At 41.1% G+C, this 24062-nt stretch overlaps 1 pseudogene; it reads right to left on the reverse strand.

The window, feature by feature from the left end:
* The window catches only part of LOC105996828, a 25016-nt pseudogene extending 10419 nt beyond the window's left edge, over positions 1 to 14597 (reverse strand).
* Positions 14598 to 24062: the final 9465 nt, after the last annotated feature.

Raw genomic sequence — 24062 nt, forward strand, 5'->3', positions numbered from 1 at the left:
CTTCTCTTCTCTTCTCTTCTCTTCTCTTCTCTTCTCTTCTCTTCTTTCTCTTCTCTTCTCTCCCCTCCCTTCTCCACTCTCCTCTTTTCCTTTTTCCTTCCTCTCCTCCTCCCTCCCCTTCTCTGGATGGGAAAGGCTCACTGTGTAGTCCAAACTGGCCTTAAACTTTGAATGTTTTCACTTCGACCTCTTGAGTAGCTGGGGATTAGAGATGTGTTCCACAGTGTCAAATTTTAATGTAACTCCTCATTCCTTTTCTTCTGTGAGTTGTGATTATACTTAAACTCCTTCCCTCCCCCTCCATTTGAGTGTCTAGGGGAAATGAGCCAAATTAAATTTCGGTTTTCCGTTTGGAAATTAATTTTTTTCTCCCTGTGGATTTCCACAGGGTTGTTTTCCTCAATTAAGCAAATTTTGCCTGCTGCTTCCAGTCTGTAGAGTTGCCCATCTCCACCAGGTTTGAGCCCCCTGAGATTGAGGAGTGTGGTACATTCATGTTTATATAACAAAGTGCAATGTTTCATTCATAGTAATGACTCAAAGAAATCATTCTCTGTGGATTGCTGTGAGCTCAGGGCTTTGCAAATGTTGGATTGCATTTCATCTCTGCATGGTGTCTTTTCAACCCCAAGGAAGTTAGATTGACTTCTGCTTGCTTATTTGTTTATTTATCCTTTGAGTCAGGTTCTCACCAAATAGTGTAAGCTGTCGTGGAATTCACTATGTAGGCAGCCTGGTCTCAACGTTGGGATCCTCCTGACTCAGCCACCTGAGTGCTTGGATTAGAGGGGTATGTTACCACACTCAGCATTGATTTGATTCTTGAGTTGTTCCTAGTTGAGAATCTTGCCATCAGTGACAAACAAGGTGAGGTGAAAGCTGCATGGTAGTCACTACTGTGCTTGTTGGGCACTGAGATTCTTTTTGTGAGTAGTGTCTACCATCAGTGCAGAAGAACCTCTCTTATTCATCCAGTGAGGGTAGGCCTGAAAAGGTCAAAGAACTCCCCTAGGGAAGGATCTCCACAAAGCAACGGAGGGCCATCGGAGGTGCGGACACTCCTTTCTGCGGGTCACTGAAAGGTTGGTTGTAGGACATTTGCTCCTGCCTTTTCTGTTTCTCTGTGATCTATCGATCTATCAATCTATCTGTCTTTCTGTCTATGTGCTAATACACCCTTGAGCAGAAAAGCTAAAGGACAATACCCAGGCCCTGAGTTCAAGCTCCAATACCAGAAGAGAGGTGTATATGTGTATGGGGGGGAATGGAAATTAATGATACAGAGACCATCATTATTAATTCAAGATGGGTAAAAACATTTTTTATTGACTGCAGTATCTCTATTTGGCTTGCTGTTATCTATTTCCAAATTAAAAAAAAAACATATTAAAGATCCATGCAGACCTTATTCTCTCAACTTGTATTTCTCAGAATGTCTTATGAATGTAGAGCTGGGAATTCTACCAGGAAGAATTTTTGGAACCCCTGTCGTCTAGATTTGGGCAGGATTCCACTGTGTGTACCAGCAGAGCATTCAATCCATCATTGTGTATGTGCTAGAGCATGTCTAATGGGACATGGGAAAAGATTTATGGTTCAATTATTAATGTGTTAGCGTTATAGATACATTTAACAAAACTCATTTCCTTTCAGTAAAAGGCACTAGCCTTTTCTAAACGAAACACATCAACTTTAGGAATTTAAGTAGATTTCTTCAGTAGTCATACAATGTTGATTCTCACAGTATCTCCCATTAGTTTCTCCTCTCCTGAATGGTTTTTATTTGGTTTTCTAGTCGAATAAAAAGAGGAAAAACAGAATATTTTTCTTTTGTGCCAGTACTAGAGCTTAAACTCAGACCTGGGCACTGTCCTTAATATTTTTCACTCTACCACTTAGGCCACACAAGGACTCTTCTGCCTAGCCTGGCTTCAAACTGTAATCCTTAGATCTCAGCCTCCTGGGTAGCCAGGATTACAAGGCTGAACCACTGGCACTCAGCAGAATAGTTTCCTTGAGCTTTTATTTTGAAAATGGCGGTTACATTAGAAGTGTCACATATTGGCTAAAGTTTATTACCAAGACTTTAGTTTTTGTAGTTGGAATGGGTAGGCTTTAGGCACAGGTGGGGCCTAATAAAATCTGAAAGCCACTTTGTAAAATGTCTAGGTTTCTGTTTGGGTACAAGGGTTTATTGTTTCAAAAGTCTGAGTACTTTTTGTAAACTTTAACTCTGGTTAAAAATTTAAGAGAGCCACTAGTGATGTCTTTAGCACAAACTTAAGTTGTAGTAGTTCTATAAAACAATCGTGGAGATGCTATTAAAAGTATATGAATAGACTTGATGGACTTCATTTGCAGAAAGCCTTCTCAGGGGTGGGCTGTCTAGATTCTGGCTGTGATGGTCAGTTAAATATTATTTGGGAACAAGGAAATTTGGACCCTCCCTTTTTTTTTTTAAAGTTAGGAGTAAAGTCCTTGGGACATTTTCTGGGCTATAAATGGCAATTGAGCATAATACAATAATATGCCTAAGAAATCACCGTGGGCTCTTTAGTTTATATGAGATGTTTATGGTGGGGGTGCAAGTTTTATGAGGTTGTTTTATTGGTAAAAGTCAAAGACATCAATAGTCCAGGCCATGTAAGAAGTTATATGAAATGTAGAGAAATACATCTAAGTTTATGGAGCAAAAATAATCCCCTATTTGAACCTAAATCTTGTTATTTAGCAGCTTTACAACTGTGGACAAATTACCTAAATTGTGTGTTAGCTCCTACTTTTATAAAATGGGACTCATGATAGCGTCTGTGTGGTCCTTGGTTTCTGTGGGTATATGGTTTCAAGCCATGGCCACTAAGGAAATGGCACATGTTCAGGAGGCACCGTTTAGCACTCTAATGCCAATGCTCGATTCATTTTTTCCCATCCTGCTGTTCAGCTTCTGCTAAAGACAGGCCACTTTCTAACAAATCTTAATATTTTACTTTATTAAAATTTAAATATACTCACTTTTATGTTGCTCTGTTTTGGGCACCATTAGCTTTTTGGGAGGCACACTACAAAATTAAGGCCAGGGACACATTTGGCAGATTACAGAAGGATCTAAACACAACTAATTGTAACTTGGGACTGGCTATCAACTCCTATCAACTGAGCTGTGTGATGTAGGTGTGGGAATTTTGAAATTTCTTCTTCTTCCTCTTCCTCCTCCTACTCCTCTTCTTCTTCCTCCTCCTCCTCCTCCTGCCCCTCCTCCCCCCTCCTCCTCCTCCTCTTCCTCTTCTTCTTCTTCTTCTTCTTCTTCATCTTTGACTGTGCTCAGTCAAAATGATGTGTGATAAACTCACAAACAAAGCAGGCTTACTGGCTCAATCCTGGAGCATTATATATCTAGGATAATCTTAACAGATGAGCAGAATAGCTCAATAGCTATGCACATATGACCATATAAGATGATGCTAAGCGAAATGAACTCTAAGACATGGACACAGAGGTTTTTCTTTGTTGCTGTTGTTTTAAATGTATTATATGATTTATTGTTTCCTTTGAATGGTCTTCCCCCCATGGTATATCCCCTGTTGTCACTGTATTTGATTTTGGTATCCTGGTATTGAATATACATTTATCTGAATTAGGGAAGGGAAGGGGAACAACAGAATGGTAAGACAAAGGACAAAGTGGGAACCAGTGCAATGGTAATATTCACAAGACAATATGTTGGAAACGATCTGTACATATTGGGGGTGGGGGTAGAGGACAGGGAAAGTAGGAGGAAAATAAGGGAAATGGTAACAAGTTTGACAAGAAATGTACTTGTTACCTTACTTATGTAACTGTAACCCCTCTGTACAGCACCTTGACAATAAAAAAAGAATTTGAATCCTGGTCTTGAACAAAATATAAAAACAACAAATGGCAACCAAGTTAGCAAAGTCTGTGTAATTTCTCATGTGTCAATTACATGTGAATTGCAGAAAAGAATGGGAAGACATGTTATTGAATGTATTCATTTTGTGGCTGCATAATAAGATATGATCACATGTTATCTGGTAATGGGATACTTACTGAGGAATTTACATGATTTTGTTGTCTCAGATGACTTTGATATCTCTAAGCAATGTAAGTTTTCTTATTCCCTTTGTTACTGGGGATTGAACCTAAGCCTTTATACATGCTAGCTAAATGCTCTATCACTTGAGCTACAACCCCAGCCCCTATCTTAGCCCCTTTTTTGTGATGGGCCTAAGGTTTGAGCTCAGGGCCTGGGCATTGTCCCTGAAGTTTCTGCCCAAGGCTAGGGCTCTATCACTTGAGCCACAGCTTCACTTCTAGTTTTTGTCTGTTCTTGGACATAATACCCTCATAGACTTTTTTTGCCTTGGCTGATTTTGAACTGTGACCCTCAGCTCTCAGCCTACTGAGTAACTAAGATTATAGGCAGGAGCCACTGGCATGCAGAAAGCTTCAAAGTCTTGATCTTGCTGCTTCCATTCATCATGCAATAGAATCTTAGAGAACCATTGTCATACAGACAAGATGATGTTGACTGAAACATTGTTAGTTGGTGCTTGATTGTGCTTAGTGACTGGATTAAAAGAATACACACTTATTGTACCAAAGTTTTTTGTGGGCCAAGAGTCCAGATAGCTGGAAGGATTCTCAGAAAGCTATAGTCAGGATGATGACTGGGGTTGCATACTCCTTGGAGGCTTGGGGGTCTCTTTGAAGCAATCCTGGTTGCTGTCAGAGTTCAGTTCCTTGTGGTTGTTGGACTAAGACACCCACAGATTCCTGACATGCAGCCTGTTCCGTAAGTTCCTCTCACATCTTGCACCTTGCTACTTTAAGCCAACTACGGAGGAAAAGATGTCTCTGATGTGAGGGAGGTCCCCCTCTCTTTAAAAAAATTATTGTCAAGGTAATGTACAGAGGAGTTACAGTTACATAACTAAGGTAGTGATTATATTTCTTGTCTAACTTGTAACCCTTTCCCTCATTTTTCTCCTTTTTTCCTTCCCCCCAATACCCTCCCCCAAAGTTGTACAGATCATTTCCAATATATTAAGTAACTTTATCTGCCTAACTCAGGCCCACACAAATTGTCACTCTTTCCTTTTCCTTTATTCTTTTCTTTTCTTTTTGACAGGGTTTTGATGTCTATCCCAGGCTGTCTTCAAACACAATCACACATTACTGCCTAAGTGTTAGGATTACAGGTTTGTACCATGATGCCCAACTTCTGGTTAAAAGAAAAGAAAAAATGACTGATTGAGGTCTGTTATGCCTGCAAAAGCCTTTTACTCTTTCTGTGTTCTGTTGGTGAGAAGTCAGAGGTTCCTTATGTACTAAAGTGCAGAGATTTTTACAAAGATGAGTCTGATACCCAGAATTCTTCCCTATTACTTGTTCAGCCAAAAGGTTTGGTGGTAAATGTTTTGGATATTGTGGGCCTAGCAGCAACTAGTGGATCATAGTCTTTATTATAGCCAGAAGACCGTGCTGTCAAGGCACAAAAGAGTCACAGGCATCATGTAAGTGAATGGGCCCACCTGGCATTGAAGTTACAAGATACTTCTTCACTTCCTTAGGAGGTTCTGGTAATTGAATCTAGGGACTTCCGCTTGCTGGGCAGGTTTTATTTATTTATTATTATTAATTATTACTTTAAGCTATGCCTCCAGTGTCACTGGTTATTTTAGAGGTAGTATCTTGCTTTATGCCAGAATTGGCATGGAATGTGATCTTCCTACTTGTGTTCCTCTGTGTCTTTTGGGGATGACAGTTGTGCCCTACCATGCCCAGCCATTGGTTGAGATGGAGTCTCAAGAAGTTCTTTTTTTGTCTTGGTGGCCTTGAAACTCAATCCTCTGATTTCTACCTCCTAAATAGCTAAGACTAATAGGCTTAAGCTACCCTATCCAGGCAAATTTACATTTTCTAATTTGTACTAATTTCTAATAATACTCATTTTTAGGGCTGGAGTGTATTTGGTGGTCTTTGAAATAGAAACCAGTGTCTGCCTGGGTCTTTGCACTCTAAGGAATTTTTAAAATAAAATATTATCAACAGAATCGATATGAATTTCCTCTCTTCACTTTTCATGTGTACATTATACTTACGGACATTAAGAATACAGCCTATAGTTGGCTTGTTAATTGCTTAATGGGGCAAAGCCATTTGGAGTTTGGGAAAGAGTGATTCTTGCTGACGTAAGAGACCTACATTTTTAGCTGGGGCCCCTAGGAAAGTTGAATTAATCTGACTTTTAAAGAGGTCAGGGCAACTATTGCTCAGAGAACATGAGTGCAATGTAGGAGGAAGTGTCTAATTGGATCTATCCTAGAGAAAACGCCAATGTTCAGGAAAGAAAGAGACAGCAAAACCCCAAAAAAGCAGATTGAGATCTAAAAGAACCTTAATTTATAGATTGAAATTTCAGGTTACATTATCATCTGGATAAAGAAAGTTCATCAAGATGAACCTCTTCCCAGATCTGTAAAATTAAAGCTAAACTGGAATGAAATATTCATATACACTAGATATAAGATCCATTTGTTCTGGCCTGCTCCCATTTTCTGGGAGGCAATCTGAAATTATAGGTATTATAGAACTCTTCTCAATTATAATAAAACAGTATGTTCACAAAGTGTGTGTGTGTGTGTGTGTGTGTGTGTGTGTGTGTGTGTGTGTGTGTGCTGGCACTCATGTCCTCACAAACTTGCTTGGTTTTTTCGCTCAAGGCTGAGCCACATCTCCACTTTCAACTTTTTGCTTGTTAATTGGAGATAAAAGTTTCCCATATTCGTTTGCCCAGGCTGGCTTTGAACTGCAATACTCAGATCTCAACCTCCTCACTATTTAAGATTTCAGGCAAGAGCCACCAGCACTTTGCCAAAAATGTTAGAGATGTGCTAAATTGAATGAATCTCTGCTCATATCATTATTTCTTTCAGTTAAGAATAAAGAGCCTTGTGGAATTGCAACCTGACAAAAGTAATAATATGACATGCTTGTAAAAGGGGGCTGGTAAGGAGAGGAAGAGGACTATAGATAGTAGGGCAAATATCAGCAAAGCACATTACAGAGATGCACGAAGAGAGGATAATGCACTAAAGCTTTTTAAAAGGAGGAGGAGAAAAAGGGGAGGAGCTAAGAAAGGGTATGCAGGTGATAATTAGATCAAAGTACATTCTATGCATTTATTTAAATACTATAATGAAGTGCCTTTGCAAATTATTCTTTTTTTTTTTTTTTGGGTCCGGTCATGGGGCCTGAACTCTGGGCCTGGGCGCTGTCCCTCAGCTCTTCAGCTCAAGGCTAGTGCTCTACCACTTGAGCCACAGTGCCACTTCCGGCTTTTTTCTTTTTGCTTATGTGGTGCTGGGGAATCGAACCCAGGGACTCAGGCATGCAAGGCAAGCGCTTTACCACTGAGCCACCTTCCCAGCCCCCTGAAAATTAATTTATTCTAATGAAGTGCAAACCAAAAATGGAAAGAAGAAATTTGTTTCCTATTTTGAGTACTTCAGGTATTGCTTTTGAGCATACTCATGGGGTTCTTTTTGGATAAAATTCTCTTCTAGTGTTGTTAGTACAACCCCCTTAGAATGATGGACTATAAGGAGCGCTTGCTTCTCCAGCAAAACAATCAGAACTCATTCTTACTAAGACCTTACTGATTTATTTTTCTGGGTGCTAGGACTTGAACTCAGGGCTTCATGCTTTTATACTTAGCCTTTTTTGCTCAAGGCTCGTACTCTACCATTTGAGCTGTACCTTTACTTTCAGCATTTTGTTGGAGAAAAGAGTCTTACGGAGTTTTCTGCACAGGTTGGCTTTTAACCACAATCCTCAGATTACAGCCTCTGAGTATCTAGGATTACAGACATGAGCCAATAACGCCCAGCTCCCTATTCGATTTTTGCTTCCCTACATACTTCTGGATTTGTGGGTGAATTCCTGACTTGGTCAACTTCCTCTTGGTTAAGAGTAACAGACCTACAATAAGAATGAGTTACTGGGAAGGATCCTTGAATTGTGGATTCCAGCTCCAGATTCTAAGGAGGGAAAGTTGACTGATCCAGTTTGGGCCAGGTTTCCATCCCCTGAGCCTTGTGACTGTGGCTGGGAGGCAGAGTCATGTGGTCCTAGCATAGTTGTGTGGTTCCCATGTAAGAGAGTTGTTGAAAGAGCAGAGACAGGCAAGGGTGGTGAAGCACTTCCAAAGTTATGCACGTTAACACTCAAGTGTTTGCTCATGCCAGCGATTTACTCTCCCTTTCCACAGCAGGTATCAGACTGATGCTCTACCACTTGAGCCACACCTCCACTTCCAGCTTTTTGTTGGTTATAGATCAGAGTCTTTCAGATTTGTCTGTCTGATCTGGCTTCCAACTGCAATCCTCATATCTCAGTCTCCGGAGTCGCTAGGGTTACAGGTATGAGCCACCAATGCTGGGTTGTTTTATTGCTTCTTGAAGAGAAGTTGGGATGGGTCCTGAGATAGCGGGGCTTCCAGGTTTCTTCTTTGTTTCTTCACTCCAGGAACGTTTATCACAATGCCTGGGGAAGTGCCTGGAGCACATGGTCAATCGCAGGCTAAAACCACTTTTTGATTTGGGAAAGCATTTTTTTCTTTTTAAAAATCTGTGCCTGTCTTTATCTGAAAATATTTTTCTGTCTTAAAGCTTGACATGGAATGGTGTGATTTGCACTTATATATGAATTTAATTTGTGTGCTCAGAATGTAAAAATGTCTTCAATTGTATGATAGACCATTGTGGCCCTAGCAAAACACCAACAGGTTATATTGAATCCAGAAACCTTGGTTTCAGCGATTGTCAGAACACATTTTTCATTTCTAGGTAAGCTTGATGCTGACAATGACATTGCTAGGACTTTAAAGAATTCATACTTGTTGGAAGTAGAAGTATGACTACTATTACTCAAGAGAATGGCAGGTGACTAGGAGCTGGTGTCACACTTGTAATCTTAGCTGCTCAGTAGGCTGAGATCTGAGGATTGAGGGTCAAAGTGAGTTGAGGCAGACAAATCTGAGGTATTCTTATCTCTAATTAACCAGCAAAAAGCCAAAAGTGGAAGTGTAACTCAAATGTAGAATGCCAGGCCTGAGTGAAAAATCTAATCAAGGGCATGAGGCCCTGATTTCAGGTCATAAAGCCAGCATGTACACACACACACACACACACACACACATACACACACACACACCACAAAGAAAAAACTCATACCTGTTTTTAATTTTTTTTGACCTTGTAAAAGAACATCTGGGGGCTTGTACTAGGGCTTGAACTCAGGGCCTTGTGATCTCGTGAGGAATATGAAATCCGCATTTCAAAACTCTGCATTGACATGCACAGTTAAAAAGCTTTCTAAAACTCTTATTTTCTACTTTCAGATCTTAAAATGGAGATGAAGTTTCCATTGTTTTTCTTTTTTCTTTTTTGCCTAAGAGGCAAACTCCGTAGTTCATGTTCCTGAGCTCTACAGCATTGCTTCACTTTGGCCCACTTAATCAGTGCCTCTGGCTGGCCAGGCATCATCTAGAAGCCGAAGTGAGTAAGACATGCCTGGTTATAAAAGATGTGTGTGGGAGTTGAGGATGCTCTTAGTTTGTTCAGGTCACCACAATAAAATGCCATAATCTGAGTATCTTAGAGACTATAGAGATAGAGGCCTTTCTTATAATTCGAGACTGGGAGGTCCATGATAAAGTGCCAGCAGATTTGGTGTGTGGTGACAGGGGAGAGCTGATCTCTATTTCTCAGATGGTGCCTTTTTGTTATGCCTTGTGTCTGTAGCCAGGATCTCCTTTGTAAAGGATGATGGTTTTAGTGACCTAATCAGATCCTAATCACCTTGCAGGTCTGGCTTTCAACATATGAGGTTTTTTATTTTTGTCGGTCATGGGGCTTGAACTCAGGGCTTGGGCACTGCTCCTGAGCTCTTTTGCTCAAGGCTAGCATTCTAATATGTTGGGCCACAGCTCCACTCCAGGTTGGCTTCAAACTGAGATCCTCAGATCTCAGTCTCCTGAGTAGTTAGGATTACAAGTGAGCCACTGGTATCTGGCTAACATATGTGGTTTTTGAGACATAAACCTTCAGATTGTAGCAAGATGTAGGTATACAGTTGCCCTCTGCTATGAGAAGTACTACAAAGCAGAACACTGAGGCTGAGGTAGTGACATAAGGTCCACTTGGAAGGATAGACCTGAGCGCATGTGATAACATCTCTTCTGGTAGCCTTCTCAGCTCCCATATCCCTAGTTGGGGTTCCCAACCTCCCTTCTTAATCTCCTGGTGGAAATTGTCTTCTGCGACTTAGTGTTAAGAGGCCTTGCTGATAGGAAAACTCCACTGGGCAGAGGAGGAGGGGAGGTTTTGCTGTCCATGGTACTGACTGGGAAGGCCCAAGACCCAAGCTCCTACTACATTTCTCATTGACCTTGAATTTGACTTTGTAGACAGGTGAGGCAGATTATTCAGGCTCAGTTCACTTGGAGTTGACTGAATAGACAAAGGAAAACAAATACTTCACAACATACCACAACACCTCCTCTAAACTTAGAGCAAGTCTGTCAGGTGCTTGTCAGAGATGTGATGAATCCCTAATAGTATGGTTCTGTGTCTGATCTTTCCTGGTTCAAAGATCACAAAGCCAATTCTAGTCAGAAGTTTAAGGGGCAGTATCTACTTTTGTGAGGGTAAAACTATGGGGGAAGAATGAGAGCAGGGTGGGTTTCTGAGTTCTGAGCTAATCATTGTAATGAATCTGGCCAAGCTCCAAGTCTTTGTATCAGAGAAAAACAAATAGCAGCAGTGAAGGCAAGAGAATATCAAAGGCAATTTATAGTCAGGTTTCTTTGTTGTTATTATTATTATTATTATTCTTGTTTGGTGCTGGTATTAGAGCTTTCAGGGCCTAACCAAGTCCTTTAGCTTTATCACTCAAGGCTGGCACTCTACTACTTGAGCCACAGCTTCACTTCCAGTTTTCTGATCATTAATTGGAGATAAGAGTCTCATGGACATTCTGCTTGAGCTGGCTTGGACCTACAATCCTCAGATCTCAGCCTCCTGAATAGCTAAGATTACAGTAAAAGCCATCAACACCAGCTTAAATGTTTTTGAATCCATGTTCATTTTCTTGGTGCTGAGGGGTGAATCAGCTATTCTTGTGAAGGTAAACCCAAAAGGAACTCCATGGAGCTGAATTGATTAGGGAAAGATCACATGTGAGAGTTGTGCATGTGCATGTGTATGAGTGTCTGTGTGCATGTATGCACACACGTGTACAGTAGGATGGCTTGCAAACCTGTGAAAGTGGCTGATAACCATGACTCTTTCCTTGATCAAACTCTAGTTAGACTTTTCTAAAACCTCATCTCACATTGGGCCTTTGTCTGGCCCATTAAAAATGGCACTTAGTACAAATGACTTTTCCCTCCCCTTCCAGGATAAGAGACCTGAATGAACACTAGCATAGTTTCTAAAGGTGCAAGTCTTTCCTGCTAGGAGGACACCACACCCCTGTAGGATACCTGTTTGAGAAAACTCAGTACTGCCTGGAGAATTTACTGATGATTGTTTCAACTTAAGCCTTGAGAAAGGCAGACACCTGAACCCTAAGAGTGTGACTTGACAAAGCTTATCATTGTAAGTTCTTTCTCTGGTTCCCACTCTCTTTTTTTCATTGGTTGTGGGGCTTGAACTCAGGGCCTGGGTGCTGTCCCTGAGCTCTTTCTGCTCAAGGCCAGAGCTCTACTATTTTGAGCTGCAGCGCCACTTTTGATTTTCTGGTGGTTAGCTGGAGGTAAGAGTCTCACAGACTTTCTTGCCAGGGCTGACTTTGATCCTTAAATCAACGGATTATAGTCATGGTGAGCCACCAGTGTCCAATTATGAAAATCTTTCTTGAACTTATGGATTTCTATCAGGTAATGAAGAATCTGGTAATTAAAGTTGCCTGTGAATGGGATTTAACTCTTACATTCCCTATTCAAAATAAAAAGCAGAGAAGGTGACAGTGGCTCATGCCATAATCTTAGCTATTCAGGAGGCTACAATCTGAGCATCAGGTTTCCTGCTAGCCTGGACAGGAAACCCTGTGAGACTTTTATTGCCAATGAACCTCCAAAAAACGCCAGAGTGGAGCTGTGGCTCAAGTGGTAGAGTACCAACCTTGAGCAAAAAACCTCAGGGACAGTGCCTAGGCCCTGAGTTCAAGCCCCAGGATGGGCATTATACACAAATACAATGTGCTTACAAACGTGCAGCTTTCTAAATTCACTGATTGAATCTACCCGAGCAAACATTTGATTCTAATATTGATTGTATACTTTTTTTGTTAGCACTTTGACAGTTTTCATCTGTTTTCTCAACATAGTTTATTTGTTTTGGCTTAAATGAGTTTCATTCTTTGAAAACACCATTTACATGATAAATATATTGAATAATTCTTTTGGGTGAGTCTGTTGTTAAACTCTGTATGAGCTATTACTTTTCTATTCAACAGTTTAACAAATATTGAATGCAGGGCACTGTGCCAGGCTCTGCTTGGGGACTTAAAGGCAGACACCACTTTAGTTTATGGGTATGCCTGAGCATGAATAATTTATTTCTCATTCTTGTTTTGGATATTTTAAGTTGTTGCTTTTTTAATGTATTGTTGGGAATAAACATACCTGCACAAAATTCAAAAAGTACAAAAAGGCAAAAGTGGAGGTAGATCAAATCTGATCTCTTTATTGCCAAATGCTCAGCAAATGAAGGGCTCCTATCCTTTTAAGGTAATCTTTGTATTAAAGACTCCCGTGTATATGTGCTTATCTTTAAATAAATAACAATAGCACCATACAGGTTTTTGTGTGTGTGTGTGTGTGCCAGTCTTGGGGCTTGAACTCAGGGCCTAGGAACTGTCCTTGAGCTTTTTGGCTCAAGGGTAGCACTGTGCCTCTTGAGCCACAGATCCACTTCCAGCTTTTTGATGGTTAATTGGACTTTCCTGCTGAGGCTGGCTTTGTATTGAATCCTCAGATTTCACTCTCAGGAATAGCAAGGATCATATCTTTCAGCCACTGGTGCTTAGCAAACTTTATGTTATTCCTTGTTAACTTATTTTTAACTTAAAATATTTTCAAGATTTTTATATAGCTGAACATGTGGAGATAGTCTTGATCTTTTTAACTATTAGAAAATATTTTGGTGTATGAAGATGTTAACTGATGAAAATTAGGTTATTATGATGCTTAAAAAAACTTCTTTAATTTCAAGACTCAGAAGGCCTGAAATCTTTTATTCTAATCTTCATACAGCTTAAATCACAAGCTGAGCTACCATCCAGCAGGATGTGTATTGTCTGCTGTAGCACAGTTACCTTTTCTCACATGGTAAAAACAGGATTGCAGATCTACTGAACCCAGCAACTATCATGACCAAATGTCCAAAAGCAGTGGTGGAAATTTACTTCAGAAGAGAAATGAGGATGGCAGAGACTACCATAATTCCTGACTTTTATTCAAGGTGTTATCAACAGTTTGTTAATTTAGAATTTGCCTACTTTAGGCAAAAAGTTGAAAAAAAAAAGCTCCATAAAAGGAATTGTGTTGAGTTGTAATAGTATTTTCTACAGAAACAGTATTTTGGTTAATTTGGACATGATTGTAGCTCTGCAGCTTTTACTTACCCACAAAGTCATGTTGGCTTTGCATATAGGAATGAAATAGAAGGGAACTTGTTTTCAATCACTGATTCTGATTCTACTAGATGAGTCTCTCTTCTTTCCTTCCCTGAGTTAGTAAAACTACAATACCCAATAGTTTAAAAGCCTGAACATCTTCCTCCTTGTCCTTCCCTCCAACTCTATTTTAAAAATGTATCTCCTCAACAGAGTGTGCTATTTTGGCTCAACATAATGAAGGTTTAATTTGCTGCCATGCGGAAGGAGGCAGTAAGCTTTCCAATTTGACTAGCTCTGGGACAAAAAAGACAAGAGTCTGTAAAATAGTTCCACAAAATCCACAGGTGTGGAGAAAGTCTGCAAAGTTTGCCTCAAAACACACCCTCTGGGACTGGGAAATTGGCTCAGTGGTAGAGTGCTTGCCTCGCATGCATGAGGCCTTGTGTTCGATTCCTCAGCACCACATAAGCAAAAAAAAAACAAAACCCAAAAACCCCAAAAAAAAACCCCAAAACAACAACAAAGAAATTCCACCCTGAAGCCAGTGTCAGCATTTACCTATGGAAATGTCACACCTGTTTGTTCTTTGGCATGAGATTTATAAAGACTGACCATTGTTAGAAAGGGCAACTGCTAAGGAATTCAGCTAGTTCTGCCGAAACAGCTCATGCTTTGATGGTCATGGTCTTTGCTTTCAGCCTTACTTATTACAGAAAACCCCAGGAACACCCAAAGCCACCCTGTCCTTCACCAACAGAACTTGCCATTGGCTGCCTCCAAGCCATCTCATGCCATCTGGAGTTGATTGTGCTGTTTCTCTTTGTAAAAATGTTTCACTTACTTTGTGTAGAAAATCGCAAGTGGGAGAGAGGCATCCTATCTTCCAACCCCATAGTGTCCAACCCAAACTGGTCAGTGCACTGCTTTATGGTGGTCAGGACACTCAGGAGCAGCTGGTGCCACTGCTTCTGGGTGAAAATCAGACAGCACAGGGGAGATAGGTTCATGGGCCAGGACAGATTTTAAGGCAGACTTTAGCAGTCCATTCTTAAGGTAGTTCAGTCTGTTCCAGGTAGAAACCCGAATGATGCAACACTGAGAGAGAGGGATAAGAATGCTTCTCTCATCCAGCAAGGGGTTCCCAAAGCTTCTGGCATTATTAAGAAGGATTAGCATACTATTGCTTTCATTATCTGGAAAGCTCTCATAGTGATGACTGTTGGCATTACCAATCAGGTAATCAAAGTCTTCAGGGTCAATGATGTCTAAGAGGCACAGGCCTGAGTCATGTGGGGATATTTTCTTTTTTTTGTACATTTTTTATTGTAAAAATGCTGTACAGAGGGGTTACAGTTACATGAGCAGGGTAATGAGTACATTTCCTATTGAGCCTTGTTGCCTCCTCCTTTGTTTTCCCTCTCCCCCCCTTCCCTCCCACCTCTACAACTACCATGCTCTCCCCTGCCCCACCCCCCCTGCCCCAGGCCTGGCCGAAGTTGTAAAGTTCATTTTCAACATAGTGTTTTGTACATCTCATTGTTACAATGGGTCAACCTGTATCCTTACTTAAGCATTTTTTCCCCCTTCTCTCCCCAAATTAGAGAAGTGTATATACAAGATGCAGGGCACCGACATCAAATACAGTGAAAACAGGGGTTATATCGTGGGGAGAACATACAAAGAAACAAAAGAAAATCACATAGTACATTGTAAATACATTAGAAACAATAGCAAGAGAGAAAAAAGATATTTGTGTCCCTATCTTGGGGTTCATTTCACTTAACATCATCTTATATGGTCATATTCACATAGCTTTTGGCTTTTCTGCTTGTCCTACACATGTACTAGTTATTGCAAATAAGGGAAACCATGGGACCTATGTTTCTTTGGGCCTGGCTTACTTCACTAAATATAATTTTTTCCAAGTCTTTCCATTTACTAACAAATGGGGTATCAGAGTCAAAGAAGACATCCTGAAAACATTACAGGAAGGAATAGGAGAAACCCTAGGTCCCCTTGGCACAGGCTGAAATTTTCTTAATAAAGACCCAGAAACACAACAAATCAAAGAAAGGTTGGACAAATAGAATTGCATGAAGCTGCAGAGCTTTTGCATGGCAAAGCACATAGCTAGTAAGATTAATAGAAAACCCAGGGATTGGAAGAAGATCTTCACTAGCCATAAAATGGACAAGGTTCTCATATTTAAAATATACTTAGAACTCAAAAAATTAAATCCCCCAACAACAAATCCTCAAAGAAACAACTGCCCAAGAAATAAGTGGACTAAAGACTTACAGAGAAACTTCTCTGAAGAGGAAATAAGAATGGCCAATAGACATATGAAGAAGTGCTCAACCTCTCTGAGCCATAAAAGAAATGCAAATCAAAACAACATTGAAATACCACCTCACCCCAGGTAGAATGGCTATAATCAAGAACTCTAATAACAACAGATGCTGGAGGGGATATGGCCAAAAGGGAAATTTACTGCATTGTTGGTGGGAGTGTAAACAGTAAAACAGTATGGAAGTTCCTCAAAAGACTCCACATAGAGCTTTTAGGTATTTACCCAAATGACCACCAACAAAACCATACTAAAGCTACCAGAACAACTATGTTTATTGCAGCATTATTTACCATAGCTAAGATATGGAACCAATCCAGATGCCCCTCAGTAGATGAATGGATCAAGAAAATATGACACACACACACACACACACACACACACACACACAGAGGCACACAGGAACACAATGGAATTCTATGCCTCCATCAGAAAGAATGGGAGTGGGTTCTTCACAGCATCACCTTAACTCTCATCATACTCCCACCTACAGTTAGGAAAGTGCTCAGCAGCAGCTGCTCTGTAGCAACAGGTTTGATTTCTGTTGATGATTCTGCCAACCACCAAGGGGCTCAGTGGAGGCCCAGAATCCTGTCCAAATAAAAAGCTGAAACCTCTGCATTGTGTCTGTCATAACCAGCATATGGCTCTCTTTCTGTCAGGCCTTAGGCTTGCTCCATGGCCGCCCTTGTGGATCAGTACGGTGCTGGCCTGGACTGCCCCCCACCAGCCCTCCTCCCCTCTGCCTCCCTATTATGATGCTTTTGTTATATAAAATTGCTTCCATTGTTTTTTTGCTGTACATAACTATTTTATCTTATTTTACGTATCGTGTAATATAAAAGTATGCCCAAACTTCCTCTGATTTCCCAAAACTAAAGAAAATACTTTGCCACGTACTGGGGGCTCATGCCTGCAATACTAGCTACTCAAGAGGCTGAGATCTGAGGATGGAGGTTTGAAGCCATCCTGGAGAATTAAAGTCTTTGGGACTATTACTTCCAATTAACCAGACAAAAGCTGGAAGTGGAGGTCAGGCTTAGGTGGTAGAGTGTCAAACTTGAACACAAAAGCTAAGCAAGAGTACAAGTCCCTAAGTTCAAGAATCAGTGTCCACATACACAAGAAACAAAACAAAAGATAAAACAAAACACCACAAAAAATAAGAAAAAGAGAAAAAAGGATAGAAAAAGAAAATACTTGAGTAACTCAGAATCTGTTTTCACTTCTTTTGGTTTTTAAATATGTTATCTTCTCAGTTTTTTTTTTTTGGAAATACTTCACTAACTTTTTTTTTGGAATTTTTTGGTAGGAAAACACTGTTATGTCAGAAAAGATATCTTTCTGGACATGGGCAAGATTATACTGAATAAATAGCAAATTTAAATTTTGCTTCCAATGAGTACTTCATTCTCTAAAAATTATATTCAATAGAAAAAGTCACCATGGTCAATTATACAGACAAGAAGATTTATCAAGGACTCTTCTGTCTTTAAGTAAACTCAGAACCATGGTTGGTCATGGGAAATTATACTATTTTAATTGAAAGTAAACTGCTGATCACTAGGGACACCACTGAGATGTTAATAGTAGTTTGATGAAAAGTCCTCCAGGAGTCTTGTGAGAGAAAAACCTCAAGAACTCATCTCGGGATTTTTTGTTTATTTTTGTGTGTGCCTGTACTGGGGTTTAAACTCAGAACCTGGGCGCTGTTAGCTTTTTCTCTCAAGGCTGACACTGGACCACTTGGAGCCATACCTTCACTTCTGGCTTTCTTGCTGGATAATTGGAATTAAGAGTCTCATGGACTTTTCTGCCTGGTCTAGCTTTGAACTGCAATCTACAGGTGTCAGCCTTCTGAGTAGCTATGATATGAGCAACTGGCACCCAGCTCTCTCTCTCTCTCTCTGTATCTATCATCCATCTAATTTTTCTCTTTCTCAAAGTACATTAATAACATTAGATAAATTCCAGAATTTGAGAAAAATAGGTAAAGTGTGTGTATCTTGTTAAAAAGAGTATATATAAGAGAGAAAAAATTCTCTTTCATACAATTCCATGAAGACAAGAAATAAAGGAAGTGAATTCTAGGAAAGTTGGGATGGAGTCCTGAAGTCAGAGCTTAGTGTTCTTGCTTAACTTTTTTCACTCAAGGTTGGCACTCTACAACCTGAGCCAGATTTCTGCTTCTAACTCTGTTGGTTAATTGGAGAGAAGAGTCCCTTGAATTTGTGTTCCTGGGCTGGTATTTTATTGGGATCCTCAGATCTCAGCCTTCTGAATGGCTAGACTTATAGGCGTGAGCCACTAGCATCCAGCTTAAAAACTACCTTCTAATTCAGTCAGCTATCTGGATGCAGAAAGGCGTAACTTAAAACAGCTACCCAGTGGCCTGCTTATGGTTGGGCCCTGGGACTAGGTTATTCTGTTGAAAGCTATATTAGTTACTTTTGGATAGCTGTGACCCAAGTCCCCACAGCGAACAACCTAAATAAGGAAAGCTTTAAACTAGTATATATCTGAGTCAAGCTGAAAAGATTGGATAAGTTGATGTTAGGGAAATGAACCCTAAGATATGTATTCAAATGTTTTTTTCTTTCATGTGATTGTTTCTAGCACATTTATAAGATTATTTCTTTGTTGCTTTGTATGTCCCTCCCCGACGGTATAACCTCTGTTTTCACTGTATTTGACATTGTTATAATTTGTGGAGGGGAAGGGAAAAAACAAATCGTTTAAATAGGGATACAGGTGGACCCATTGCAACAATGAGACGTACAAGTCGTTATGTCGAAAGCGAACTTTACGACTTTGGTGGGGGGGGAGGAGGGTGGGATAGGGGGAGTGGGGGAGGGTGGGATGGGAAGGGGAAACAAAGGAGAAGGCTACAATGCTTGATAAGAATGTACTCATTATCTTGCCCATGTAATTGTAACCCCTCTGTACAGTATTTTCACACAAAAAAGGAAAGCTTTATTTTGGCTCATAATTTCAGATGGTGGGAGTCTATGGTGGAGAAGCTTCTGCATCTCATGGAAGACTTGAAGCAGAGAGGGATAGCGAAGGGACAAGGATAAGATCACACCTTTCAAAGCTATCCCACAGTGACCCACGTCCTTCATGTAAGCCCTAGAATTTCTACCACTTTAAAATAGAGCTGCTGGGAGCTGATGGCTCACACCTGCTGTCTCAGGAGCCTGAGATCTGAGAATCTTAGTTCAATTTCTGTGGTCCTCTGACAATTTCTAACTCTGATCTTAGTCTGTGTCTTTGTAAAAATATGTCCCATGCCATGCAATTTATACTTCTCATTATAAGGAGTTGTACCTACGCACTTTTTGTGACATCATACTGTAGTCAAAAGCAAAGTTGTCTATCAGCTATGATAACACTGTACCGTCTTGGCTTCCAGTGTCAACTCATGACTCTAGGCAAATCATTCAGTCACTCTGCACTCACAGGTTCCTCATCTAAAAAACTGCGGTGCGTACGGAAGGCAGAATGCTGTCCCTTTCTCCTTGTTGTAATCCCTTGAACCAGTGACTCTATCACCTTACATGGGAAAGGGGCCTTTGTTGATGCAATTGGGTTTGGAATTTTGAGAAGGGGAGATTATTTTGGGTTGTCTAGTTAGTCTGAGCAATCACAGGAGTCTTTACAAGAGAGGAGACTTTACAAGAGGGAGACAAGGTCAGAGTCAGATGTAGGAGATGTGATGACAGAGGTTAAAATGATGTTATTTGAAGAGTGAGAATGAGGGCATGAGCCAAAGAATGCAGGTGGTTCCTGAATTGGAAGAAAGCTAGGCAACAGATTCAGTCCTGGAACCTCCAGAAGAAAGGTAGCTCTGCTGACATCTTAGTGCCCATGAAGCATTTCAGACCTCTAACTTCAGGACCATAAAATAACAAATTTATATGATCTTAACATATTGAGTGGGTCATAATTTATCCCAGCAGTAATGGGAAGCTATGAAAGTCCTAAGTTCCCTTCTAGAAGTGAATGGAACAGCACTTTTTGTTTAAAAAATTCCTCCTTGGGCTTGAACTCAGGGCCTGGGTTATTTATGCCTGAGTTCAAACCAAGAGCTCTAGTACTTGAGTTACAGTTCCACGTCCAGCTTTTTGCTGATTAATTGGAGATAAGAGACTCATAAGCCGGGTGCCTGTGGCTCACGCCTCTAATCCTAGTTACTCAGGAAGCTGAGATCTGAGGATCTTAGTTCAAAGCCAGCCCAGGCAGGAAAATCTGAGAGGCTCTTATCTCCAATAAACCACCAGAAAGCCGGAAGTGGCACTGTGGCTCAAGTGGTAGGGCGCTAGCATTGAGCTGAAGAGCTGAGGAATAGTGCCCAGGCCCAAAGTTCTAGCCCCACGACTGGCCAAAAAAAAAAAAAAAAAAAAAAAAGAGTCTTATAGACTTTCCTGCCCAAGATGGCTTCAAATCTTGATCCTCAAATCTCAGCCTCCTGAGTAGCTAGGATTACAGGTGTGAGCTGCTAGCATGTGGCTTAGTTCTTTATGTGTATTTGTTTCATGTTTCTAAACAGAATGGACAACTTGGAAAGTGGAAATATGGAATGGAATGTATCCTTCTAGACTCTAGCACATTCATGCTATCTTCTTCTTCTTTTCCTCTTTTCTTTTGCATCAAGAGAAAACAGAGAAGCCATGGACTATCATGGCTTTGTGGGAGCTCAGAAGCAATATGAACCTCAGAAGGAATGACATTACTAGTGAAGCTCTTGCATCTGTCTTTCCCATGTCATCCAGCATCTCATGCTTAGTGATTCTATTCAGTGAGGCTTTTCTTTTCTCTGTAGGTGGGTTCTGACCCTTTCTGGGGGGACTGCTGAGGCGCTGGCCCACTGTGGAACATTGTTGTCTGGAGTCTTCCTGGTTACTAGTGTGGTTTCTGATTTTGATTCTGAGAACTGGACATTTGCCTTTATGATTTCCTCTGTGGTTCCTATCACAGTTTCTGGAACCTTTGGGAATCTTCTAATGAATGATAGGAGTGCCTTTGGTATACTAATATATGACTCTTGGCTGAGAGGCTTCTAGTAAACTGCTGGCTGAGGACAGGTGGCCAGAGGAGTCAAGCCATGGTTAGAAGACTAGAACTCCCAGCTCTACCTTGCAGCTTCCAGGAGAGGAAAGACATTGGGAAAGGGATCAGTCACTGACAGCCTAGGTCTTGTGTGTATAATAAAACCTCCATCAAAATTTCTGTATGACCCAGGCACCAGTAGCTCCTGCCTGTAATCCTAGCTACTCAGGAGGCTTAGATTTGAGGATCACAGTTTGAAGTCCATGAGACTCTTATCTTCAATTAATGACCAAAAAGCTGAAAGTGGAGCTGTGCTTAGGTGGTAGAGTGGTAACTTTGAGTGCAAAAGCTCAGGATCAGCACCCAGGCCTGGTGTTCAAGTCCCAGATTTGGTGTATCCATGTGCAGGCTGGTACATGCATGCAGGGGCACACACGCACACACACATGCACACACACATACACACACTCACACATGCATGCACGTATGCACAATTCCCACCTGATGAGAATTGGGAGGCTTCTGAGCAGTGACTATCAGGTCCTGGATGAGGGGCATACATACCCAGCTTCTACAGAGACAGAGACATTTGCACTGGTCCTTATTAGCTCTGAGCTTCTGTCCTTCACCTGATTGCTCATTTGTATCCTTTAAAAATAAACTGTAATAGCAAGTACCACATTTCCTTGAGTTCTGTGTCATTGCAGCAAATTATTGACATTGAGGGTTGAAGGTTTGTGGAAATCCTTATACAGCCCAGCCAGACTGAAGCATAGACCCAAGAAGTGGGATCTGTATTGGCTCCAGGGATTTAGGGAAAGAATGGGGTTGAGTTATGGGGCACCTCATTGGTGATGAGAGAATGGAAGAATTGGTTGGCATGAGCAATAGTCCCTTCAGCTTCTGTCCCTGATGTGATCTCTGTCTTGAGTTGTACTCTTGGACTTGTGTTTTTCCCTAAGTCCAGGTTTTGTTAACTTGTCCACTTGCCAGTGCCTGATACTTGGACTTCTGAGTCTTCCAGGACCCAGGTTCTTGGCTTTATGCTTCAGCCCAGGGGCTGTGTTCCTGTTTCCTGATGACAGGCATCTGTGAGCCTAACACCTCACTGATCTTCAAGCATGTCCGTCTTTTATACTATGAGCACTATGTTGTGCTGCCTGATTTATCCTCCCTCTCCTGCTGTTCATCCTGCATCACACTCCCAGTATTTCAGAGAGGACTTCTAGCTCATCTGACAAGCCTGTTCCTGGAGCCTGTCCCCTAGGGAGCAAGGTCTGTCCCCCATTCCAGGAGCTCATGCCATGTCCTGCTGCATTGCAGCCAACAGGGACTATGCCCTGCTAGATTCTGAGACATGATTCCATCTATGGACTTGGCCACTCAACACCTAATTAAATTAAGGTATTGAGAGCTTGAGTTTGGCACATTTTAGCTTTAAGGGTCACAGAGGTGTCATTGCAAGGGCTACTCAAGATATAGTCAGAAAGGGACAGGACATCAGAAGAAAAGATAAAGGGGAATTAGAGATTAAAAGCAATGGTGGAGAGATGAGGCAAATATGTGCACTGAATGGAATGCCACAACCTGGGTTTCTGGAATCTTCCATGAGGATTATTTTACTAGATGGTCAACTGACTAATGAGCTGTCATTAGCGCAAGAACACTATATACTCGATCCAAGGAAAGTGCTGCCTTCCAAATCCAGAATTATAAATGGAGTACTGAGCACTTTACAGCTCATGTAGTGGAGTGGTGGAAAGGTCATGGGCCTTGGCTTCAAACAGCCCTGAGCTTGTCTCTCATCTTTGTTCCTTTCAAGCCAACTAGCCTATGACTCAACCATTTGCACTTTCAAAGCTTCTTGGTGACATTGCAATAGTATTTGCTTCTCTTCCTAAATGGTGATGTGTATGGCAGATGTCCACAAGTTACTCAGTGTTCAAGGATCCCAAGCTAGCTAGTGTATGACTACTCCTATTGGCTCTGTTACTAAATGTCTCTTACAGGTGGCAGGTGCATACAACTGTGCTAATCACACATTAGCACATTAGCAGAGGCTGTTCATCCTGGGGGAAGGGCTTTCCAACATCCGGGTTATATTGAGATTGGAATTGTGGGAAAATGGAGATACAGAAAACTTCTATCTGTCCCCCCTGCTCTCCTAAATCTCGAGTGTCACCTTGGAAGTTGCATGGTCTTTCCACGAGAAAGAGGTATTGTGTATGTGGTTATATAACAGCTTCCTTACTGGTGTAAATTTGTGTATATCAGTAGATCAGTAGTTATCATATATTTATTTGGCTTCTGCTGCATGCTGGTCACTGTGCCAAGTGCAAGGTGGGCAGTATTGAGCAAGAGTCACAGACCTGCTTCCTCTTATCCAGAAACACAGAGCAGGAAATGGTCCACTTACAGATCAAATGCCTGAGTCAGGGAATGGGCTTTCTGATGCGGAGAGAAAAATAGAGTATTACAAGTAAATTGTCCAGGCACTGGTGGCTTATGCCTCTCACTCTACTCAGGAAACAGATTTAAGGATCAGTGCTCTAAGACAGCCTGGGAAGAAAAGTCAGTGAGATGCTTATCTCCAATTAATCAGCAAGTCAGAAATGGAACTGTGACTCAAGTGGTTAGCACCACCAGCCTTAAGTAAAAAAGTTAAGCAAAAGCCAGAGTTCCTGAGTTCAAGCCTCAATAACCAGCACAAAACCAAAACAAGTAAATTAGATGATTTTTATTTTGCTCTTTGCTAACAGAAAATGCTTTTGTTTAGTTGTATTTTCCCGGCATATAATATGTGATCAAAAGACTATTAGTATGTTGAATTTCAAGGCAAATGAGCAATGGAGAATTTGTATGTTCTGGTCTGGAGATTCTGCTTTGTAAATGCATAGACCAGCCTTCAGGAACTCTGTTGAGAAAATGAGGGCGTGGTGTGAAGGTGGAGTGGAGTGTCTCT

This window comes from Dipodomys ordii, unplaced genomic scaffold, assembly GCF_000151885.1.
Source record: "Dipodomys ordii isolate 6190 unplaced genomic scaffold, Dord_2.0 Scaffold137, whole genome shotgun sequence".
In the NCBI taxonomy this organism is placed as follows: domain Eukaryota; kingdom Metazoa; phylum Chordata; class Mammalia; order Rodentia; family Heteromyidae; genus Dipodomys; species Dipodomys ordii.